The following is a 25,426-nucleotide window of genomic DNA, read 5'->3' as shown; positions in this document are numbered from 1 at the left end:
CTTGGAATACTGATTTTAAGTATAAAATGAGTAAGCTCCTATTTCCAAGGAAATTACAAATATTTAAATGGAGCTTTCTTGTTAACCAACAGAAGGCTTCCATAGTACATTTTTGTTTTCTGCAGACTACAGGAATTCTTCCTGTTGTGGACATGAAAAGCAATGTTTTGAAAGCAAATTGAGTTCCCCAAGTTAAGTAGCAGTGGAACACAGAACAAAGATCTATAATTTGGGTACATCTACTTTCCTCTATCTCTGTCCTTAGGATTTGATTACTGGAAATTTATGTATAACAACATTTGATATTGTCACTACAGGAAACAAAAAGAGATGCAAAGGCCATTAATTAATTTAGGGGTAACTTTATGAGGCTGTGTGAGGTAAGTTGAAAAATTACTGACGAGTGTGTGCACATGGGTATTTGCCATATTACTCTATTTTTATTTACAAATACATGTTTTGGGGGTTAGAGAGGTGTCTTAGGAGTTAAGGCACTTGCCAGCAAAGCCTAATGAGCTGAGTTCAGTTCCTTGCTACCTACATAAAGCCAGATGCACTAAGTGGTATGCGCATCTGGGGTTTGTTTGCAGTGGCTAGAAGTCCTGGCATGCCTATTCTCTCTGTCTCTCTCTCTTCTATCTTTCTCTGCTTGTAAGTAAATCAATAACTAAATAAAATACACATTCTGTACACAAGCAATTTGATTAAAAATAGGCAAAAGAGCTTAGCAGACGTGTTATTAAAGAAGACATATGAATGGTTAATAAATATAAGAAAAACATTCAACATTATTAATTATTGGAGAAAAGTTACTGAAAGCAACCACATACCTTTTAGAATGACTGTTAATTAGCTCACCATCACTGATAATATCTCATAGATTAAAAAAAAAAAACTCAAAGGAGGAAAGATATATTTTGGCTCACAGTGGTATAGCTGTTAGTACAAATTTGGCCAGCCCTCTTGTGTTGAGCCCGGCATAGTACAGAATGTGTAAGGGTTCTGGATTGGATCATTTACAACTTGTGGTCAAGTAGGCTGCTAACTCACGTCACGAGAGCCCAGAATGAGGCAGAGTGAGGGAGAACAGCAGAGATTGGAGACAACATGTTTTCTTAAAAGTAATGCCCCAGGTATCTGTTCTCACCCGTGCTGCACCTCCGAAGTTTCCAACACCTTCTAAACACACCGCACCTTATGAACTCCTCAATTGATTGCTTCATTGTTGAGGTCAGGACACTCATGTACTTACCAGTTCCCCAAAGCCCCAACTCTGAACAGTGGCGTATCAGATGGTCTCCTAGCCTGTATTGGAAAGAATGGTTTTCTTAACCTGCACAGCCCATGATGTGCCTCATCCCATGCTTGGTGATTTTTCTCCCAGTTTGGTAAACATGTTTTTGCTTTCCTGTTTCATTGACTCTAATTCCTCCTCTTATAATACTCTTGCTTACGTTTGGATAGGATTTATTCTTTAAGATCCTGTTAATAACCCTGCTGCATAAAACAATTTTCCCTACATATTTCCAGCAGATAGAGAGAGGAAAGATTGACAGAGAGAGAGAGAGAGAGAGAGAGAGAGAGAGAGAGAGAGAGAGAGAGAGAGAGAGAGAGGAGGGGGGAGAAAATGGGCACCCCAGGGCTGACAGCTGTTGCAAATGGACTCCAGATGCATGTGCCTCTTTGTGTATCTGAATTAATGTGGGAACTGGAGAATTGAACCAGGGTTGTTAGGCTTTGCAGGCAAGTGCCTTAGGCATTGAGCCGTCCCTTCAGCACCTACTTTGCTAATTTTAACTTCCTCCGCCTTTTGGTTTTGTAGCATTTGGGATATGTTATAAAAATAAAATGCAGAAATTACAACCTCATATGACAATTAGTTGTAAATGGTTCAGTCTTCAATTACCCTGCATAGTTCTTAAAGAAAGCAATAATATCTACTCTTTCTTAAAGTACCTCGGTACCTATAGATACGGTGTAAACCTACCTGCAGAATGAATTCTGATTTAGTGGGCTCAAGCAGAGAAAGAGAGAGAGAGAGGCAGAGGAGGTTGGGATTGAAATAGAGTGGCAGATGTAATGGCTTTTATTCATGACCTAGGGTACATGGTTGCTCTGAATTTGAGAAGCACTGGCAGTGGTACCTTCCTGGAGGTCCCACTCACACAGCAAGGGGACCTGAATACTTGTTTCTTCTTCCAGCCACCCTGGACATGTTAACTGTTTTTTTATTTCTCTCTGTGTGTCCAAACTGCTCTCTGCTTTTGGAAACACTGGAACTACTGTACAAACAGAGCGGCACGAAAACTCCCATCTCTTTAACACATCCCAGCTGAGGAGGCAGTTTTCAGCTCCCTTTTTCCAAACATGAGGCTTTCTTCCATCAGAGTTTCTGCTTACACTATCTTCCCACTAACTATTCCACATGGCCCTCAGCTTCTCTATAAGTTGCAGAAGTACATTTCCAAGGCCAGGGTTTATTTTAAGTTCATTCTGCCTATTTTAGCATGCTGTTGCTATAACTTCTTTCCTAGTTCCCACCCTCTTTATTTTTGCGGATCACCAAGAGAAGAGGCCTATAATTTATGTGTACATGAAGACAATTCTCAAGCTTGTTTTAAATTCTTATGTGAAATTCTGTCTGAACTCAAATTGTTGTCAGATCAATGATTTTTTTTTTTCCCCATTGAAATGAGGTGATGATTGTCTTGTGGCCCCTTGACTTGTGCGGATGACCATGATTGAAACGCAGATGTTACTGAAGGGAGTGTAATTTCAGAGTGGGAAATCCATTGTGAAGGATATACATCTAAGCAGTAATTTGTATTCTGAATTTCTTTGCTTTAAGTGGAAATAGGAATGCATCTGGAAATATTAAAAAAAAAAAAACAACAACAAGCAGAGGTAGAAATGGGAATAGGTATTTGAGACTAGCAACTAGTCCAACTCCCCAAAGGACAGAGCTTAGCAGGAATAAGCTAGGTGCCTTAGCTAGCATGGCAACATTAATATTAAAGAAGTCAAATCACATGTTTCACTGCGAATCCAGTGATTAGACTGAAAATTATGATTCTAGGTGACAAATTTGACAGTGTCGGAAAAATGAACAACGAGGGAATCATCTCAAAGGTCTTTTGATTACCTTAGCATGAGGGATAAGGGTCTGGATTAGAGTTGGAGTAAGGAAATATGTTATGTAGAAAATGTGTTAAATCGAGTGAAAAAGAATATATTTTGAAAACTTTTACAAAGTTTGAAAATACATGGCTTTGCTTCTCAAAATCTTTTGTGTGTAGTTACTCCCTGGGGAATGTTTTAGAGACCCCTTGTAATGCTTCTGTTTCCGTTGGGGTACGGTAAAGTTCGTGGTAGACTCTTTTTAGGCAAATGGCTGAACGTTTTCACTTAGGAGTGATGCCGGGATTATATTTTGAAAAGTACCAAGGCAATACAACTGTCTGAGGGAGGAAAGACAAATAAAGCCGTAGGTGGGTACAATTAAGGAACTGGTCCCTACAACTCACTGTGGGTTATTTTTCTTATTTTAAACTTCACTTAGTAGATACTTGTCGACTTTGTATTTAGCATAAGTAAGGTCTATTCATCAATAAATTTTGCAAAGGATAACGCACACAACCCTCCCGCTGTGTTAAAATGGCATAGCAGTTATGAGAATGCCAGTGTGTAGGGTGGTGTCCCCTGGTACTCAGAGATGGCCTGAGGCCGTCCAGCGTATCCGGGGAATCAAATACAGAGATGTTTCTGTGCAAGCGAAACATATTTGTTACTCTTATCATTGTTGTGACTAAATACAGGCTGACAAAAAGCAACTTAAGGAAAGGCTTATTTTCACTCAGAGGTTGAAGGGTTGAAGCTATAGCAGCTGGTCACGTTGCATCTTCAGTGGGGAAGGAGAGAAGGATGAATGCTGCTGATCCGCTGTCCTTCTTTTCCTTCAGTTGTGGCCCCAACCCGCACCCAGGAGGAGGTCCAGCCACTTTGAAGTTAGACCTTTCCTCCTCAATCACACCACTCTGGACAAGTCCTTCGTAGTGATGCTAATCCACTCACTTTGAAAGGGAAGACTAACCATCACACCATGGGGGTAGTCAGAAAAGGAGAGCGAAAGCAAGCGCAGGAAGGAGCTAAATACAAAATAGCAGCCATCTCCCCCAAAGTGGAGTGATACAAATGTAAAAGTACAAAACAACTGTAATTAGTTAATGTCAGGATGGCTCCATTTTGGCAGCTAGCCAGGTTTTCCATATGAAAGTAACCTCTTTTCTTTGCTTCTTATACAAAACTATAGGCATTTTCATGATCACTGCATTTCCCCTCATGGTAGATTTCATCTAATAAAAGTGCTATGCTAGAAAAGGAGAAAACTGATTCAGGGCATTGTCATCAAAAGTTTCTGATTACCACACCCTCTTTCTCTTTTCATGAGTGATAAGGCAGATTCCATTAGGCACATACCCACTTGTTATGCATTGTGAAGCAGTTAGCTGCAAGATTACATGTTCAAAACAAAACAAAAAACTAGTGTGTAAACTATTAAAATGCAATGGAGAGTTTGAGGAATGAAATCTTTTGTTTTAAACAAACATTAATAAAATTATTTGCACACATGAAGCTCATAAATAGTCTACAAAAACCTTACATACTTTGATTATGGCACCCAGACCACATGGAAGTGAAAAATTATAAAACATGCAAAAAATCAGAGGTTAATAAAGATTGTCAGTGGAACCTGAATTCACCTTAGTAAGTAACGCAAGATTAGTCTTAACATTGATAAAACTGATATTACTTCCAACTCAGTGAGCCTGTTATGTCTGCATCTTCTCAGAGTTTTGCATGGCCTTGAGCAATTTGGATGAGAGCCAGATATAACATTTAGATTTCAGCAAATCACTCTCCTTTGTTGTACATTTTAAGGATGTACTGAAAGGTACTTTCAAGTCTGAAAATATCCACTGATCACACAGCAAGGATACCTCACTTCCAGAAGCCTTTATGTAACCACAATGTTTTCTTTAACAGTTAAACTATCTCAGAAATAGTAATAAACATGAACGATTATATTATTATGTTTTGTTGAGAAGCTGTGTAGTTTACCTAACCCATGAATCATGTCATATGTTTTTAATTCTCTCACTAAAGAAAAAAAAAATTCACTAATGCTTCTGTCTATGTGGCATGGGTTAGCAAACCTTTCCTGTAGTGAGCCAGAGAATAAATGTTTTCTGCTTGATAGGATACTGTGTTCTTTTTTCTTTCACCTTATCTCTGTCACTGTAGCATGAAAACATCTGCAGACAGAATGCAAAGTAATGGGTACACCTATGTCCCAGTGATACTTTATTTGTAGTAGCAGATAACAGGAATAGGACAGCCTTGAACCAGAAGAGTATCAAGCAAGGTAAAGAGGAATGTTGAGGTTCATATTTCTCTTTGAAAATAATACTCACAGCTTTATGAATAGGAGACAAAAAGAGAGAAAGAAATGGGGAAAGAAATTCAGAGTTTGGGATTTCAACAACATGGAGGGTAATTGAACCATAGTCATTGTGCGATACAACTAGTGCAGAAAATAAGTTTTGTTTCCTTTCTTTTACATGAGAAGTACCAAGTGGTCAGTCAGTCACAAGAGATGGTTGAAAATGAACCAGTGCAGATGATACAAGAGCGTCAGGCATCTCTGAGAATTTTCTGTGTCTTTGGCTATGATAAATGAACAGTGACATGAAACCTGCTCACATGGGGCTACAAGTACATCTGTAATTACAATACAAAACCTACTTGCGCTAGTGAAGAATGTAATTATTCAGTTGAATGCTGATGTGGGCAACATGCCTAGAGATCTTCAGAAGAGGCTTCCAGAGATCATGGCATACATGGAAGATGAAGACTGCCAGGGGACTCTGCGGAGGAGGAGAACTCACAGCAAGATGAATTGCACTGACTATGGTGTGAGCCCCGCCCCGTGCCTATTAGTTAAGAGCAGTCAATACAGTGAATTCATTCATTTCCACACAATACTGATTAAATACATCCTTTGGAGAAATGAGAAAATAGTCTGTCAAATACTGAGTTCAAATACTTCCTTGTGCGAAAGACCCCATTGAGATAGAGTATGAGGGACAAAGTAGAATGGAAGAATGGAAACCCAAAGTTAGAGGACAGATTGAAATATCTAGATTGACTGCACCTAGCTTTGGAATACGCTTTAGAGCATCGTGCTGACACCTCTGCTGAGGTCTGGCCTAAGAGTTGGATCAGCATCTGCAGGTTTCCCTTTACCCCCTCCACCGTGTTTAGGGCTCACACAGGTCGAGAATTGGCAAGGTGACTTTGTGACAGCTACCACAAAAACCGAAGACTTTTAACAGTACTTTTATGAGGAAATGATGGAGAAGTCTGCAATCCCAATAGTCATCAACTAAAAGCTAGCTCGGAGGTGGGAAGATGGCTCAGTCAACAGCGAGTTTGCCCCGCGAGCATGAAGATCTGAGTTTGCATCCTCAGCACCCGTGCCTACCATCCTCGTGTTACGGAAGTGTAGACAAAGGGGTCACTGGGCGCTGATGGACAGCAGAGTAAGCCAAGTCTGCAAGCTCCCGGTTCATTGTGAGACCTTATGTCCAGAAAATAAGGTGGAGAGCCAGATAGGAGAACAACTGACATTGACCTCAGACCAAAGGGCACGTTCCCAAACACGGGGCACAAACACACACAAACACACACACACACACACACACACACACACACACACACACATGAGAGAGAGAGAAAGAGAGAGAAAGATGTCCAACTTATGGAATTATTTCCTATTTCCAGATTATGTTCTCAGTAAACTGTGCAAATAAACTGATTCATATCTTTGTGATACGTATCTTCTGTAGATTTATTTTTATTTTACCAGGAAATTTTTTGCTATTCATTTTTTAATTTAAGGCCTTTTAAATTTTTAAAAATATTTTATTTTTATTTATTTGAGAGAGAGAGGGAGATACAGAAATAGGCAGATAGGGAGGGGGTGGGAGGGAGAGAATGGGTGCACCAGGGACACCTGCCACTGCACATGAACTCTAGACACATGCACCTCCTTGTGCATCTGGCTTATGTGAGTCCTGGGGTGTGGAACCTGGGTCATTTAGCTTTGCCGGCAAGCACCTTAACCACTAAGCCATCTCTCCAGCCCTATTTGAGGCCTTTTGCTAAAAATGTTGGCTGACACAAAAAGACATAATTGCATTTTCTTATATTCATGAATTTTCAATATATCATACATGTATGTAAGTGTGTGTGTTTATAAATTCCATGTGGGGATTACAATTTCATTGCTATAATTGAAAATTCTAGATAAAGCAGAGACAAGTCATAAGTTAGCCTGTGATTATCAATAACAATTTGTACTTATTCTCAACTCTTTCTGGATTTCTTTTAAACTTTAAATTCATGAATTTTATGACAACACAAGTTTCAGTGAAAAGCAATAATGTTTTAAATGCCCAGAGAAAAAATATGTCAAAATTTTATATTTCAAAATTGTCATGAACAAAAAGACATTTCTATACAAAGGAACTTAAGAGGTTTTCTGCAAGTGGGAAAACCTATTTACTGAAAACCAGATTCTTAATTTCTACAATATCAATGTTTGGGGATACGGACAGAATACATAGTAATCCTTATATACACTTGGATTTTGATTGGTTATGTGACCAATTGGTGGGGCTACTAAGATCTTCACAGCTGTCACTTAATACTAACTGTAAAAAGCTCACTGTGATCCATGGTCTCAAATGGGCAAGTAAGTTGTTATGTAATGCGCAACCTAACATGTGAAGTCACCTGGTAAATGTGTGATTCAGCATGTCAGCACTATAATAAAATGCATGACATGGACAACTTATGAAGAAACGGAGGTTTATTTAACCTACGCTTCTGTGGATTTAAGGGTATAGGCCCTGCGTGAGCTCAGTTCCAGTGAGCACCTCATTGTGAAGAGTGGGAGGCGGGATCAAGTCTAGAATCTTGACCCAGCGCAGACAGAATGACTGGAGCCTCACAGTCCTTGAATGAAGCCGTATCTTTGTAAGCCTAAACACCCCCACTCAGGTTCCACCACACTTTCCAGAATCACTACCCTGGTGATCAACCCGCCATTCCCTATGGACCCACAACCCAAATCTCACCACAACCCAAACTCTCAGAGTGACTACCCAATTTTAAGTATTTTGCAGTATTTTAATTAAAGGTAATTCTTGTTACTTATGCTGTGCAAGCATTTTTTTTTTTTTTTTCCCCAAGGTGTAGGTTTCATTCTAGCTCAGGCTGACCTGGAATTCACTATGTAGTCTCAGGCTGGCCTCGAACTCATGGCAATCCCCCTACATTTGCCTCCCGAGTACTGGGATTAAAGGCATGCGCCATCACGCCCAGCCTGTTCAAGCATATTTTAAGTTATTTCAGGTTCTATCATCAGCACCCTGAGATGAGGGAACAACATGTAGTTGGTACTATAAAACAAATGCTCCTAGCTCACACTCAATGGGAAAATGTGCTTCAGAAATGGGTCCGTGTAAAACAAACTGCCCCCAAATGAGTTGTGTGTATGTAGACAGTTCTTTTGCAAGCTAAGAAAAGCAATGTTTGTCCTGTAGAAAGTTAGGTCTAAGCAAATTGACAAAGGAAGTCATCTTAAGGTGTGTAGGTTTTGCTTCACTGTGTTTATACTTCAAATAAGAGAGATGCTGACCAAGAAAGCACACGGGTCTGTTCTTCTACTGAGCATGTACTTTGATTTCAAAGTTCTAGTTCTTAGGGGCTGGAGAGATAGCTTAGCAGCTACAGTGCTTGCCTGCAAAATCTAAGGACCCAGGTTTGACTCCCCAGAACCCACATAAACCATATGCACAAGGTGGTGCATCCATCTGGAGTTTGTATGCGTTAGCTAGAGGCCCTGGTCTCCCATTTTATCTCCCCTCACTTTCTCAGTAAATAAATAAAAATAAAAATTTTAAATGTAAAATATATATATAAATGTATATATAAATATATATAATATATAATATAATTTATAATATAATATATATAGTTCACAGATTTTATATATATATATATATATATATATATATATATATATATATATATATATTTCACAGATTGGTAGGCATCACTCTTATTCCATATATTCAAGAAGGTTCTTTCTTGTCAATGACAAATCAGGGACTATCAACACACCTTGCAGTCTGTAATTGTTGTTTGTGTAATGTGTTCAGATGACAAAATAGGAGTACATATTGTGAAAAATTAGGAATCCAAATTGGAAAGACATCCAGAGAAGTGATTCTGACATATATATATATATATATATATATATATATATATATATATATATATATATATATATATATTTTTTTTTTTTTTTTTTTTTTTCCAGTTCTGGCCATTGAACCCAGGGCCTTGTGCCACTGAACTCCATGTCCGGTGGTTAAAGATTAATGGGCTCTGTATATTTATAAAATTATAAAATCTCTTATAGCCCAGTAATGAGTTTTTTGTAGAAAAACTAAAACAGAAAGTGGATATGTGATGAAAGTATATTTTTAAAATAGCCATTCTTATATTTTGCTGTACTATTTTAATGCTTCTTTAATGTTTTAGTATTATTAAAATATTTTAATGCTTTAGTATATGATGTTTTTTAAAGACATCTATTTTTTCTATTTATTTGAGAGAGAGAGAAAGAACGAGGCAGAGAGAGAGAATGAGAATGGGCACACCAAGGCCTTCAGCTGCAGCAAATGAGCGTCAGACGCGTGCGCCCCCTTGTGCACATGTGCTGCATTGCATGCTTGTGTCACTGCATCTGGCTATGTGGAACCTGGAGATTCAAACTTGAGTTCTTAGGCTTCGTCAGCAAGTGCCTGAACCTATAAGTCATCTCTCCAGCCCCAGAGGCTTTTTTTTAAAATACCATGTAATTATGCTTGTGAGAGGCTTTCTACCAAGCGGTCATATACTAATAGGCTCACTATCTGTTTCCACGAAAACTTGAGCATTTTGATTTAAAACACTGCTGAAAAGGCAATCTGAACATATTAATGGATAAGACCCTAAGATAGAACACACTTTTGGATTGCTGGAAGGATGGTGAAGTAATTCCCCACAACAGAGAAATGTGCAGGAAGGTCCTTCTTTTCTCTAACTTCTTCAAGATAACAGAATTTTCTCTCTCCTGTCTTTGATAATATGATCAATTGTTTTAGCCCCTTCCTGCCTTCCAAGTGAAATGCATTGTTGTTACAAAGGCTGAGGAGATGTGAGGACTTATCAGGGATGAAATACCACCGCATATTTCATTTTCTGGTTCCAAGTTTGCCTCTGGCTTTGCCATTCCAAGAAATTGCTGAAGGATTTTCGCCTTAAGTCTGATGTACATCTCAATTTACAATGCATGAGGTTTGCCCTGTTGTGCTGGTGCATCAGACTCTGGTATCAACAAAAGCAAAGCTCCTCACTTCTGAGGCACTAAGGGCTGAAAAGTGAACGCCAGGTGAATGTCCATGAGCCAACATACTAACAGAACAACACAAACAAAACTAACGCAAATGACCAGACAACTTTGAAAGAAGTCATAACCTGTCATTGGAGAAGCAATGTTGGTTCTGATGGTCTGATTCACAGTGATCGTTGTTGGGTCTTGATTATTTAGTATGGAAATGAATCTGCAATTTGTGAATGCATAGGACAACTAGGGTACCGTACCAGTTATCTTCTAGTTGCTGGGATGAAAGAGCTAACTGGAAGCAGCTGACGGAAGTACACAGGTTATTTTTTGTAGCATACAGATTCAAGAGAAAGTTTCATCATATCTGGGAAAACATGGTCAGCACAGACCGCCGACCACTAGCCAGGCGTCACACCTCCACTGCAGCAGGTACAAAGTCGCTGGAGCAATGCTGGGTTTGGAAGTGCTCTATATTACCCCAAACCCTCTTCAGAGTAACTGACCTTCTGTAGCAAAGCTCTTCTCTGCAAAGGCCTCACAATGTTCAGGAACTGCTGTGGGCTGGGGCCATGTATTTAAACATACAAGACTCTGTGGGACATTCCAGTCCACTCTCCATAGGGGCTTATTAGAATGCAGGTTTGGGTGCTCTTGGTCTGGAGTGAAGCTGACATTTCTCTGGCCATTAGATGCTGCTGAGCACACATTGTCCCATAATGTGGCAAGGGCATACAGTTTAGTATGAAATGTGGTCCCTTTTATATCAACTCCTCCAGGCAAGGTGAAGCCAAGATAGGAAGGCATTTGAGAGCAGATACGTTTTCTTACAGTACAGTCTTGTAGAGGAAGTTTTGAACGTAGAATGAAAAATCTCTGAACCTCAGTTCCCCTTCATTTGGGAGGATTAGGAGCTCTGCCCAGACATAGTTTAGGATTCCACTGGGTCCTAAAGAAAAGTGTAAAGGAATATAGCTAAAAGATGGGGTGAAGGAACTTTGATTTTCCAACTGTAAGGGAGCAGATATCCTTTTGTTCTGCAGAAGCGGTGAAGGACTGGGTAGTGGCGGAGAGTGGGAAAAGCATATTAATGAGCTTTTGGGTCAGGGTGAAGGTATGAAAGACTGGTAGGTGACATTAGGAGAGTGAAACAGACAAAGCCCACATGGTTGGTAGGTTGGACATGCTGCGTGTTGAGCGTTAACTTCAGGTTAGAACATTCGAGAATGTTCCTTGTGGATTTTTATTTATTTATATATGAGAGAATGAGACAGAGAGCGAGGGAGGGGGGAAGAATGGGCACATGAGGGATTCTAGCCACTTGGAACAAACTCCAGACACATGCTCCACCATGTGCATCTGCCTTACGTGGGTTCTGGGGAATTGAACATGGATCCTGAGGCTTCCCAGGCAAGTGCCTTAACCACTAAGCCATCTTTCCAGCCCTCTTGAAGTTAAACTGAGACCATGACACAAGTTCACCTCTCTAACTTGTTTGTTTCTTTCTTCCTTCCTTCCTTCCTTCCTTCCTTCCTTCCTTCCTTCCTTCCTTCCTTCCTTCCTTCCTTCCTTTCTTCCTTCCTTTTTCTTCTTTCTCTGTCTTCAGTTTTATTTATAACAGAGTGAATATTTGGAGCACCATTGCCAGTTAGTTTTAACAAAATTTTCAATTTTCTTACTTTTAAGAAGAACTGGTTTCACAAGGTCTAAATTTATGCCACAGAATTGAGGCTAGTAAGGAAAAGAATGAGCTCACAAGAGACTCAAGTACAAAGAAAAGATGGTAGGAAACTGGACAGTTCATTTTAGCAGTTTGTACTTTTCTGTCATGGAGGAATTAAAGGGCCGGAGAGAGGCCTGAGAATGAAGTCTTTGAGTTGACCTTGTAGAAAGGTAACTGCAGTTAGTCATAGTCACTATGATGGCCCAAGTCACAAGATGTCAGTTCTCTGGCCCCAGGCATTATGGGAGTGATGAAAGCGTGAGAAAGAGAAGCAGAACGTACGGCTTTGAAAATAGAGTTTCTAATTGGGACCAGATTTTAAACTGACACAGGTCTTCCATGAACCCAGTGACTTGACGTGAACACGTGTAAATGACATGCTAACATGCTCAAGTACTTGACAGCAAACTGAAGTTTCAGCCAAACAGGTGATAAGAAGTTAAATTTTAAACCCTGGAAAATTAGGTCAGTCAACCATATGAAAACAAGACTTAATAAGCAGCAGATGACATTTTTGTCCAACTCTATTAAGTTTTGCAGTGCAAGAAAAATTATAGGCAATGAAAATCATGTACTGGCTGTGCAGTGAAGTATTTGCTCCTACAAAACATGACTGCCTTTCCTGAACTGCCCACATATGGCTACCAGTGAAGTCATTCGGAACGTGGACCCCAAGAGGGACAGTTATGTAGCATGTAGGCAGAGCACAGAGAAGATGGAAATGTAAAAAGAACTTGTCCATGCTATCCTAGACATTTTTTTAAGCTCCCGTCTAAAAGTCTGGTGAGTTTGTATTGAAGAACATAAATGGCACAGTTGTCTTCTTATTTAAAAGCATAGTCTATGCAAATATGTTTACATTTCTTGAATATTATTATGGCTGTTAAAGTATGTGGCAATGTAACTGGTAAGCATTGGGAAATTAAACCAAAGCGACTTGAGGTTATATATAATGAGAAAAAGTTATTTGATTTGGATATGTCCCACAAGTTAGTAAGAAAATATAGAGATCTGGGCTGGAGAGATGGCATAGCAATTAAGCCACTTGCCTGCAAAACCTGCGGACCCAAGTTCAATTCCCTTGTACCCATATAAGCCACATGCACAAGGTGGTATGTGGTATATGCATCTGGAGTTTGTTTGTAGTGGCTTGAGGCTCAGGTATGCACTCTCTCTCTCTCTCTCAAATATATATTATATATATATATATATATTTGTATATATAATTATATATATAAACAAACATAAATGTAAAGAAAATGTAGAGATCTAACTGAAAGCTTTTCCAAGCATGGAGCAGAACATGTTTGAGAAAACAGCATCTGTGTGATGGAAGAAATACTGAGACAGTGCAGAGACCCATAGGTCATCTAAAAACAACATCCTAGAGAAAACACAAACTGCCTTTTGTATATAGATGAGTGTCAACAACTGTGTCGTCTGAAGTTCATGACCTCAAGTAGATAGAAGAGGGTTACATGGAAGAGGATGCTTGCAGAGAAAAATTGGGTTGAACTGAAATTTTACAAATGTCTATAAGAATATAGCCTATAAAGCTGATTATGTTTTTGAAAGTTATTCCGCCTGTAAGCAATGTGCGTGAAATATGTTTTGTTAAAATAAAGGAAATTGAATTCAAAGTGTGCACTAGAAATTATCCTATCAACAAGAACTGCAACCTAGAAAATTGGAGCCAGTCATTTCTTGTATTTCAATATTTCCCAATATTATGGAATATTTCTTCTATTCATGAATCTGCCTGCCAGTACTATTTATATTATTTTTGAACTTTTGTCATTTTCCAGATAGGGCTTTCCAGCAAGGAAGTGCTGGCCTTAAATTTGGCATTAAATTTGTTTCAGATCAGAGTACAGGGACTCTGAATGACACAATTATTTTAAAATCACTGACAGATCAATAAAAACTTTGGACAACATTCTGAAAAGGACTAAGAAAAAATGCTTCAACACTAGTTTTGGAAATGAATGGTTTGTTTCGCATATATAGGCATCATTGAATTCTCATGATTGTGTGATGCCATGACCGTCTTTGCTCTATGTTGTCTGTGGCCATGTTTGTTAGAGTTCTAACCATTACTAGGAACAAATAATCCTTCACAAGGTACATTTTTCCTAGGTATTTTCATTAAAATAAACATAAATGCCTGAATTAAATATGAACAGAAAACTGAATATATTTAGGAAGCCACTATTTTCCTAAAATGTGTCGAAGTGTCATGTCTTCTTTCTAATGGTGCTCGGAGGTGTTAGGGGAAATTGTTCCTGAGTGCTTTTCAAAACTGGGCATCTTTTTTTTTTCTTTTTTCTTTTCTGAAGTCACATACTTCCTAGATGTAAACTCCTGAGGCAGAATGGCATCTACTCTCGCTTCCTCCCTCATTCTTGTCTTCTAGGAAGATCACTGTCCAATCTGGCAACTGATATAGTCCCCTTTCTTGATAAATACAGCGAGGAGCCTATCCACAGATGCAGTGAACATATTCATTGGGTATAAATAATTCCCATCACTATGGAGTACAGGTTAATATATTCAAATCATTGAAATGCACCCTCAAATGGGTGAATTCCTTGGTATAACATTTTTACTGTACTAATGTTCCACCTAAAAGCACTTATTGCCTACTCACAAAAGACAGGCAGAGAGGGCTGGAGAGATGGCCTAGCAGTTAAGGTGCTTGCCTGTGAAGCCTAAGGACCCAAGTTTGATTTTCCAGGTCCCACGTACGCCAGATGCACATGGTGGCACATGCATCTGGAGTTCGTTTGCAGTAGGTAGAGGCGCTGGCATGCCCATTCTCACTCACACACACTCTTCTCTCTCCCTGTCTCTTTATTTAATAAATAAATAAATGAAAATAAAATCTTTAAAGAAACAGATAGGCAGAGGGAGTATAGCCAATATTTTGATCAGTTTCTGGATGTGTTATGGAGAGGAATTTATAAAGAAAGAAATGATGGTTCTTTCATATGTTAGACCAAATACACATAAAATTTGTATGCACAATATAACAATGCTCCCAAAGTATGCTTTGTGTCTTTTCTAGAATATGCATTTGAAATTCAATGTGTCTTATGCTTTGATGATCAAGGAAGAATGCATAACAGAGAAGCAAGGAATTAGGATATTTAGGACATATGCCCATCACTTTGAAGGTGTCTGCTTTAATTGCTTCAAGAATGTGTTATTTTATAGCTTCATCGAAAAATCTACAAACTCCATGGTCTGACCACTTTCTTGACAACTCATTCCAAATGCTAAGCTGGCTCCGGAGCCCCTCGTCTTTAATATGTTAGTTTTATATTCTATAACTAAATAAACCTGCATGTCTTACTTCATTTTCTCATTTAGATTCTAGTGGAAAGTGAAGTAAATTCCTTTACACTCCAAAATAGCTGTTTCTAGAGTCCCTATGACACCAGTAATAGGATTTGCCTCCTAAGGCTTTGTGGACAAGATCCTCATCCAGCCTAAGTCACTCTTCGGGGACTAGTCAGCTCTCCCTTGGCAGTTATTCCAGTTAGTTGCACACTGTGCTCTAAGCCATGTCTGGCCCCCAGTCCTACTTGGCCTTTCCATTCCATAGCTGCATGGGGTTGAGAAACTCAATGAACTAGAAAATAGAGTTGTTTCTCTCCAGTCTTAATAGCTCTGCTATTCACATACTGGTAGTTTGTCAGTTGATATTATGAAAAATTACATAAACTTTTAATGAAAATCATAACATGCTTTATTTAGTCTTTCTACACATTAAGTGTGTATTGTTATTATTATTATTATTATTATTTTTTCGAGGTAGGGTCTCACTCTGATCCAGGCTGACCTGGAATTAACTCTGTCATCTCAGGGTGGCCTTGAACTCATGGCAATCCTCCTACCTCTGCCTCCCGAGTGCTGGGATTAAAGGCGTGCGCCACCACGCCCGGCTTTGTTATTATTATTATTGGTGTTAAAGTGACACAAGCTAAAGCCATGCAGATTAATAGACAAAACGGAATCATGAACATAATCGAAGTAATAAATGCAGGTCGAAGGCTAATTGGATATTGAATAATTTACAACAACCCCATGTCAGAAGTGTTGCCCAGTTCTCAAATATGTCACTTAGTCTTTCAAAAAAAAAAGATTCTATAACTAGCCATAAATTAAATTTGTACTTAAATGTATCAAAAATATTAATGCCCATATCATTCATACAATGTGCAATTTTGTGTTCCAATATTCCATACATATGATAGGCATTTTTCTATCACCGGAACGTTATTCAGTTGAGTGATCTCTCTATATGCCAACTTTAAAATTGGGGAGATGGCTCCATGTGTGAAATACTTGCCATAAGAGCATGGGTCCCTGTGTTGGGATCCCCAGAAACCATGTAAAAGTGTCAGGCCTTGTGGCCTGGTGTGTCTGTTATCTGGGCACTGGGGAGGCAGAGAGGGGGTAGATCCTTAGGTCTGACTGGTTAGCTAGTCTGCCTGAATCCAAGAGCTCCCGGTTCACTGAGAGACACTTTCTTTAAAACAACTACAACAGCAAAAATTTAAAAGAAAGGTAGAGAGGAACTAAGGATACCTGACATCAATCAGTGGCTTTCACACACATGCATGCCTGTGTGTGCCTGCAGATACGCCTACACACATGCACACACAGGATACGCACAATAAAAAACAAATAGGATGTACAGTAATGTAGCACAGATTTTAAAGTCTATATAAAGTGATACAGAAAAGTGACTACACTTGGAAAGTTTTTATACCTTGTACAATGTAACCTAACTTTTTAGAGAAAATTTTTACTTTTAGGCTCTCATTTGCTTCATTCTAATGCTAGGTTATGACTTTGGATATATAGTGCATGGGAAAGTATTTTTGCTTTATTGTTTTATTATTGCTAATTCATTACTGTGTTTCCCTTTGAAGGATGCTTATTTGTGCATGTGGAAAAGTAGCATCATTGTTAGTTTCCCACACCGCTCATAATAATTTCTAATGTTGAAATACAGCTTATCTACCAATTAAACGTGGCCCAGCGGTTGAGCTGCTAGTTTCAACTTAATTCCCTCATTTGTTCCCCTTTTAGTCAAGCAAAGTGCCATTTAATTTATGGCTTCTTTTCTCTCCCTCCAGCCTAAGCTTCTCAGAAAATAAATGAGGCCGTAAGTCCTCATTTAGCCTTCCTTAGTCCTGGGGATTCTGGCTGAGGATTTGAATCTTGTCACTCACCAGCTATTCCTGTAGGTCACCATGTTCTCCTTTAGCCCTATCCATTCTCTTTCAAGAAACGTGTAAAGGTGCTTTCATAACTGGACTGGCATCAGAGCGGCCACCGTCTTCGAATCAGAGTCCATCTCTTAGAACACCTTGCAATTCACATGCTCTTTAGCAAGTGGGGAATCACTTGGCACATAATTGGAGGCTGAGGAGAGATCCTTAAGCCTTCCCTGGCTCTCATTTCGCCCCTCTACTTCCAGAGGTTGGTTGAGGGCTTCTTTTCCCTTTGTTCACTTAGTAGGGACATATGTTCATCATTGATGGCAACATTTTTCCATGTGATTTTTTTTTAATGTGGCATCGTTTTTTGTTTTTTTTAATTAGGTAGACATTAATATAGGTTATGTTTAAAATCCTATGGACGCACAGGGAAGATGTACAGTGGTAGAATTCTTAGCTAACAAGGGACACTGACAAATGATAAAATATTAATTCTATTACTTTGTATGCAGATATGTGAAAACTGAGAACTAGAAGCAATTATCCCAATTCTAATTGCTTCATAGATGAAAACAATTATGATGTTACACCCATTCTATTCCTATTCTCAGTATAAAATAACATCCACATAAGACAGCCAGAAATTTCATTTAAAAGTAAACCTTACCAATGTGAAATATATTAAGGCAATAAACCAAGAGATTAAACTTTCATAAACAGTAAGCGCTCATTGTTTTGTAAATGAGTGTGTAATAATATCTTTGCAGCTCAAACTAAACCATAAAACTGACTGGGGGGCCTCACTTTTTTTTCCCGGCAAACTTTTGATTTATCTTTTTAATCTGTTCTTAGCATTGCATATCAATTAAACATTGGAAATGGGTTTTAGCCTTCTTGCCACATTGCTCTTCTCCCATTTCACTTCTGTCATTTCTTTTATAATGACAAGCAATTTAGAGGTACAAGAAACAATTACAATCTAAGTTGCTCCTGCTGTTACAGGTGTTTCCTACTAATGAATAAAAATGACTGGGATTACAGAAAGGTGAGGTTTAAGGATTGATCTCCTTGGGGAGAGTTGAGGATGTAAAGATCTGTGGACAAAATTTAGAAAATAAGCGCAGATTCCTGTGACAGAGTTTGGTTGGCAGAATATGAGGTAGTTTGTGAAAGTGTTCATGTGTGTAGATGGGCCAGTGGAATTGCTCTGGTAACATAGTAGTCGTCCATCTTTGATGTTCACCAGAGTCAAATACAAAGCTTATTGAAACATGCATTGGTGAGCCACACCCAGCACTACAGATTCACTAGAACTGGACAAAGCCAAGGATTTAGGTATGATCAAATTTCCATGTGAGGCTGGTTTTGCAGAAACAGGAACAGAACTGTGAGAACCACTGGTGTCACAGAAGGTAGTGCCTTTCCTGGGCCGGAGAGATGGCTTAGCAGTTACGCCCTTGCCTGTGAAACCTCAGATGCACAAGGGGGCGCATGCATCCGGAGTTTGTTTGCAGTGCCTGGAGGCCCGGGCGCACTCATTCTCTCTCTGCCTCTATCAGCCACTTTCTCTCTCTCTCTCTCTGTCACTCTCAAATAAATAAAATAAAACAAATTAAAATAAACAACAACAACAAAAAGAACATAGTGCCTTTCCTATTATTCCCACCATTTCCCCTTGAGAAAAACTGAGAATGGGGCTGGAGAGATGGCTTAGTGGTTAAGTGCTTGCCTGTGAAGACTAAGGACCCAGGTTCATGGCTTGATTCCCCAGGACCCAATTTAGCCAGATGCACAAGGGGGCACATGCGTCTGGAGTTTGTTTGCAGTGGCTAGAAGCCCTGGCACGCCCATTTTCTCTCTATCTCTCCCTCTCTGTCTCTCTCTGCCTCTTTCTCTATCTTTCACTCTCAAATAAATAAATAAAAATAAACAAAATATTTTTTAAAAACTGAGAATACTTGGCAGGATCACTCTCAAGGTCATGGTCTATGATGCTGGGATATGGTAGATGCAGGTACTCACAGACTCACTTAAGATTAGAGAAACACAGAGGTCAGATATCTCACCAAATGTGATATGATGGAAGCAGGCTGGAAACCCCAGTACTTCCTTCTAATTGTGAGATATGAGCTCTTCACTAAGCTGTGTCTATACCAAAGATGTTTCTCAGAAATTTTCACTTTCTGAAAAAGTCAACAGTTTAAGCAACTGTAATTTTGTTTTTATTTTTATTTATTTATTTTGAGAGATCGAGAGGGAGAGAGAATGGGTGTGCTAGGGTCTCCAGCCACTGCAAATAAACTCCAGAAGCATGAGCCACCTTGTGCAACAAGCGTATATGGGTCAAGGGGATTCAAACCTGAATCCTTTGGCTTTGTAGGTAAGCAAGTGCCTTTACTGCTAAGCCATCTCTCCTGCCTCTATAATTTTGTTTTTAATTATGAGTGTGATCCAACAAATTGCAGGTGGATATCATCCTTGGAATCTCTATCCACTTGTTTTTTTAGAGACTGTGTCTCTAACTATTTTGGAGCTCACAAGTTAGGCTACACTGGCTGGTCAGTGAGTCCCAGGCATCTGCCTGTCTCTGCCTCCCCAGAGCTGGAATGGCAAACAAGTGCCATCGCACCTGGAAATATTATCTGGACTTGGGGGATGGGGTTCAAGTCATAATGCTTGGGAAAAAAAGCGCGCCCTTTACTGTTTCCCTTGTCCTGATATGTAAATTTTAATAGTCAGCTTGATCTTTAAGTTATGCAGTGATACTTGATGTACATGATATGATTTCATTGAGGGTCCATTATCCCAAATAACCCCGCCAAATGACTTGCATAACTAAATTTCCTACAAAATAAACCACAATGTTCCTATCAATAAATATCAATGTAAGCCAGTAGGCTAAACTTGAAACTTATTTATGTTTTTAATAGGAAATGCATATAACTAAACAGAGAACCTTTCTGGAAATCAAGCTTTGCTCAAAAAAAAATATGACAGTATCAATTCATTTAGCAATTATTTATTAAACACCCTCTATCTGCAAGACATTTTCCTGGAGCTTGAGCTAAGTCAGAACAAAACTACACAAACAAAAATCGCTCCTCTGTTGAGCTTTTCATTTAGAGAGAGGTGGTATGGAAGTAACCTCCAGTGAGCTCCTAAATTACCAGAGTGGAAGTCAGGAACTCAGGAGACATTCGCAGCCACGTCAGGAAGAGGTATTGCCAGTTCCAGCCCAGGTGATAGCTGGAGAGCTGGCGGGCAGTCGGTGGACGCCACATTTGTTATGACAGTATTCGTGTCTGGATTTACTAATGGGTAAAACCGTGACTATGAGAACTAAGCATGAGGGCAGTGAGGACTGTTGAAACTGGAAATTTATCTGCTTCAAAACAAGAGAATGTAATTGTTTAATCTAGACCCTGAAACTCTTTGAAGAATGTTCACTCTTTTGACTCTCTCCAAGGTTTCTCCTCCCTCCCTGTTGCTCATTACAAACTAGTTGGACTCTCATCCAAGTTAGAAGTGCCCTGTATGGAAGGATGAAGGTTCCAGAATCGGTGACCACATGTACTTCCATTTCTAATACCATGCATCAATAAGATTTTTTTTTCATAAAATGTGTTTGTTCGCATTTTAATTGTTTTCTTTAATTCATTTTGCTTAACTTAAATCTCTTGTGTTAAAGCCTTACAATTTTAAGTGGTATGATTTGACATGTTAAAAATATTTGCCTCTCTGCTCAATATTGGATGTAAGTAACTATTCATTGACCTTGGTCACTAATTCCTCCATAAATGATGGACAAGGGACATCCACTCTGTGACCATATCAAGGTTTCTTTAATTGTTTCTGGATGAATACATGGGATTTGCCCATGTGTCCTTTACAGGGCCTGGTATACACCTGGCTCTGCTGCCCTGTTGCTGATTGCAAGCATAGATTCCAATGGTGCAGCTGGCTGCCTGGCCCGAGCAACGTCACATCCCCTGGACTGGATGCCGTTCCACAGTGGGCTGTCTGCAGTCTCACAGTGAATGTGTCTCTGAATTGATTTAAAGACCCCTTTTGTATTTGGGACTCAGAAAACCTTAAAGTATTATTAAACCTGTAGGAAAATAAGAATCACTCAAGCTTTACTTTTTTTTTTTTTGTCTTTGCCATAGATCTTTTTCATGGAGCCAAGCTCAGTACACTCAGCTACTCAGCTGGAGTCCCTTGTTTTTTTGTTTTGTTTTGTTTTGTTTTGAAGGCTCCAGTTCATAAACTTTTTTTTTTTTTTTTTTTTTTTTTCCCCTGAGACAGGGTCTCACCCTAACCTAAGCTGATCTGGAACTCACTCTGTAGTTCCAGGCTGGCCTCGAACTTGCAGCGATCCTCCTACCACCGCCTCCTGAGTGCTGGGATTAAGGGCGTGTGCCAACATGCCCGGCCCGTGAACATTATTCTTAACTTCCCACTCCTGCATACCTCAGCGCATGATCATGCCTCTGTGGTGTATTAATCAGACAGGACCAAATGAAACGCCTGCTTACCATAGCTGATATTCACTGGAAATGTGCATTTATCCATAGAAAGCAAAAGAACTTTGTTGTTGAAACAGCTTTGGGGCTCTGGAGGTAGAATGCTTCTCATGCACGCATGAGTACCCTAGTTCAAATCCCCAGAATCCATGCAAAGTAAGAGAAATGATGACATGCGCTCATGATCCCACCACTGGAGAGGAAAGGCAGAGAATATCTGGGGATCACAGGTTAGCTATCTACCTAATGAAATCAGTGAGCTCCAAGCTGAGTGGGAAACCCTGTCTCAAAGAATAAACTTTGGGGTGGGGTTGGGGGTGGGGAGATTGCTTAGAACATAAAGCTTAGACTGGAGTACCTGAGCTCAGTCCTCCAGACTTCGCAGGAAAAGCTCCACGTAAAAAGTCAGAAGCTATGGCCCGCTTCTGTAACCCTAGCTTGCTGACTCTGAAGGCAAGATGGCAGAAACAGGAAAATGTCCCAGAACCTCTTAGTGAGCTCAGCAGTGTACAGCAAAGGGAAAGACCACATTAAGAAACTCTGCTTTGGGCTGGAGAGATGGTGTAGCTGTTGAGGTGCTTGCCTGCTAAACCAAAGGACCCTGGTTCAGTTCCCCAGTACCCTGTAAGCCAGATGTATAAGGTAGCACATGTCTGGATTTCATTTGCAGGGGCTGAAGGCCCTAGTATGCACATTCTCTCCCTCCTTCCTTCTTTCTCTCAAATAATTTTTTTTCTTTCTTTCTTTATTTATTTTCGAGGTAGGGTCTCACTCTGGCACAGGCTGACCTGGAATTCACTATGTACTCTCAGGGTAGCCTTGAACTCACGGTGATCCTCATACCTCTGCCTCCTGAGAGCTGGGATTAAAGATATGCACCACCACGCCCAGCTTTCAAATAAATAATGTTTTAAAAAAGAAAGAAACTCTGTTTCAAGTGAGGTAGAATGGCAAATATAACCCCCAAAGTGTGTCCTCTGATACTGTAGCAAGTGCAAATTCATGCTCACAAGCTCCCTCAGGTGCACACACATTCACACACTGATAAAAAATAGTAATAAAATCTTTAAGCTTGTCCAGTAATTGGAAAGAGACTTGGTGTGTATCTCTATCCTCCACACACATGCCCACATATGTGTACATGCACCTACACACACATGTGCAACCACATATCTATGAATGTGCATATACACATGCATGTATTCTAAAATATGCACATGCAAAAAAAAATCAATTAGTTTGGTAAAACCCCAGACTGGGAGCATTCATGACTTAAACACTCAAAGCGATACTTCGAGCCAGTTTCATTAGATTTTTATCAGACCATCCTATCATTTTTCTAAATTAAATGCAGCATATCCATCCACGCTTGCCTGTGATCTTAGGGTTTCAACACACAGCCAAATGAGATAATAGGGTTTGAAGCAAATTGTGAGCTGAAATGGTTTCTATCCTGGCTTTCGGATTGTTTTTATTAGAATCAAGTCCTGTTTGCTTTTTAGGAGGTCCATTATTAGCAATGTGGCTGCTTAAAAGGGCAAACAATGTGAGATATGTCCTTGTGGGAGAGCTAAACTAATTTAAATTCATAAACATTTATCAAAAATATTGATAAATTGGTATTTCAGATCATTCCTTATAATTATACCGTAAAGGGACCACTGAAAAGAAATTTGATATACCTCATTCAAACTTCAGAAACCAAAGAATTTCGAAGTCAAGAGTTTTTTGTATTAAGGAATTTTACTTTGGGGTAGGGCAGTAGCTGATGTATGTATCTGAAAAATCCCACAGTGGGTTCTACAACAAAGGCAGGATTAGCACCATCTATCTATCTATCTGTCTATCTATCTATCTATCTATCTATCTATCTATCTATCTATCTATCTGTATATAATTTTCTCCTACTTAAATGTTGGATAAAAAGTAGATACATAACCCATTTCTTTTTTGTTTTGTTTTGTTTTTTCGAGGAAGGGTCTCACTCTGGTCCAGGTTGACCTGGAATTAACTATGTAGTCTCAGGGTGGCCTTGAACTCTCGGTGATCCTCCTACCTCTGCCTCCTGAGTGCTGGGATTAAAGACATGCGCCACCATGCCAGGCTTTAACCCATTTCTTTTACATTGGATTAAACTTTACATATCTGAATTTCAATGTGTGGTTATAATCTAACCATTTCAGGAGAAATGCCTGCTCTTTCCTTGGCATGTGAGGATTTATGTATTTGACTTTGGAGTCAACAACTGTGTAGCATTTAATGCCAGATGAAACGCAACATCAAATTACCTTGTATTCATTGAAGTGAATTTTCAGATTTATGGCAGATGGGTGCTGATCCAGGGACTGGGGAAAGGACATTCACTCCAGATGACTGTGTGGAAGGAGAGCACTGTAAATAGCAGAGGATTAATTACTTGTAAGGTTAAGGTCCATTCTTGGAGACCGTCAGGTGCAATTTATCCTGCAATCAATTTGCAAGCATCCAGAGTGTAACAGAGTGACAGGTAACATGGGCTCTTCTGGAAAGAGCCATGCCAAACAAAACTGATATCCCCCTCTAACTGACTGATCCCATGGGCTGAAAGAATCCACTGACTACAGCCCACTCTGAATTTTGCAGTTGTCAGTGTGTTTTGATACCAAATGGTCACTGAGAAGCTAGACAAACATGCTGTTGGTGGTATAATAATCCACCAGATAAACTGGCCATGGTGGCACACGCCTTTAATCCCAGCACTCAGGAGGCAGAGGTAGGAGGGTCACTGTGAGGTCAAGGCCAGTTTTAGGCTACATCCTGAATTCCAGGTGAGCCTGGGCTAAAGTGAGACCCTACCTCAAAAACAATACAAAACAAAAAATACTAATCAGTCAGATATTGACCTGGTTAGGAAAATCCTCCTGAGATTGAGCTAAATACTGTAAGGTCAGTGTGTCATTTATTTAAACATTTTCTCATAACTTTGCTTGCGGATCTGAATTATTTTTCCAACAAATGCTGTTAGGATTAAAAGGAAAAGATAATCACCAGGCTCAAAAACAAAGTCCATGTTTATAGCACCTGGGACAGAACAGTGAAAAGAAGATTGAGAAAGGAAAGGGACTTTCAACATAGTTCAAGTGTGATCTGCTGTAGTGCTCTTCTGGGTCATTAATGCTTAAAGAAATAATAAAGTAAACAAGTCCTCTTAAAGTCCCCCAAATGTAAAATGTCTACGAGAAGCTGGTTTGTGTGCTGTCAACTACTGACTCTGCCTTTCATGTGGCATCTCTGTCCTAAACCACAAGTCTGCTTACAAGATGAAGACTGGCGACATCTGAGCTGAGTTCGCCAGTGACCTATGTTAGGAAGAGCATCTAATGATTCACAGGGCAAAGACATTTTGTGCACACAATGAAAAGGTGTTACATGTAAGTAAGGCCAGAAACAGATGTGTCAG

General features: G+C 39.5%; 1 protein-coding gene across 2 annotated transcripts in view; it reads left to right on the top strand.

Annotated features, from left to right (window-relative positions):
• Gpc6 (glypican 6) overlaps positions 1-25,426 on the top strand; it is a 1,121,087-nt gene that overhangs the window by 482,853 nt on the left and 612,808 nt on the right. The gene's annotated exons all lie outside the window — the stretch shown is intronic.

Source organism: Jaculus jaculus, chromosome 3, assembly GCF_020740685.1.
Source record: "Jaculus jaculus isolate mJacJac1 chromosome 3, mJacJac1.mat.Y.cur, whole genome shotgun sequence".
Lineage (NCBI taxonomy): Eukaryota > Metazoa > Chordata > Mammalia > Rodentia > Dipodidae > Jaculus > Jaculus jaculus.
The sequence above is the reverse complement of the archived record's forward strand: the minus strand, read 5'-3'. Positions and strand labels throughout refer to the sequence as shown.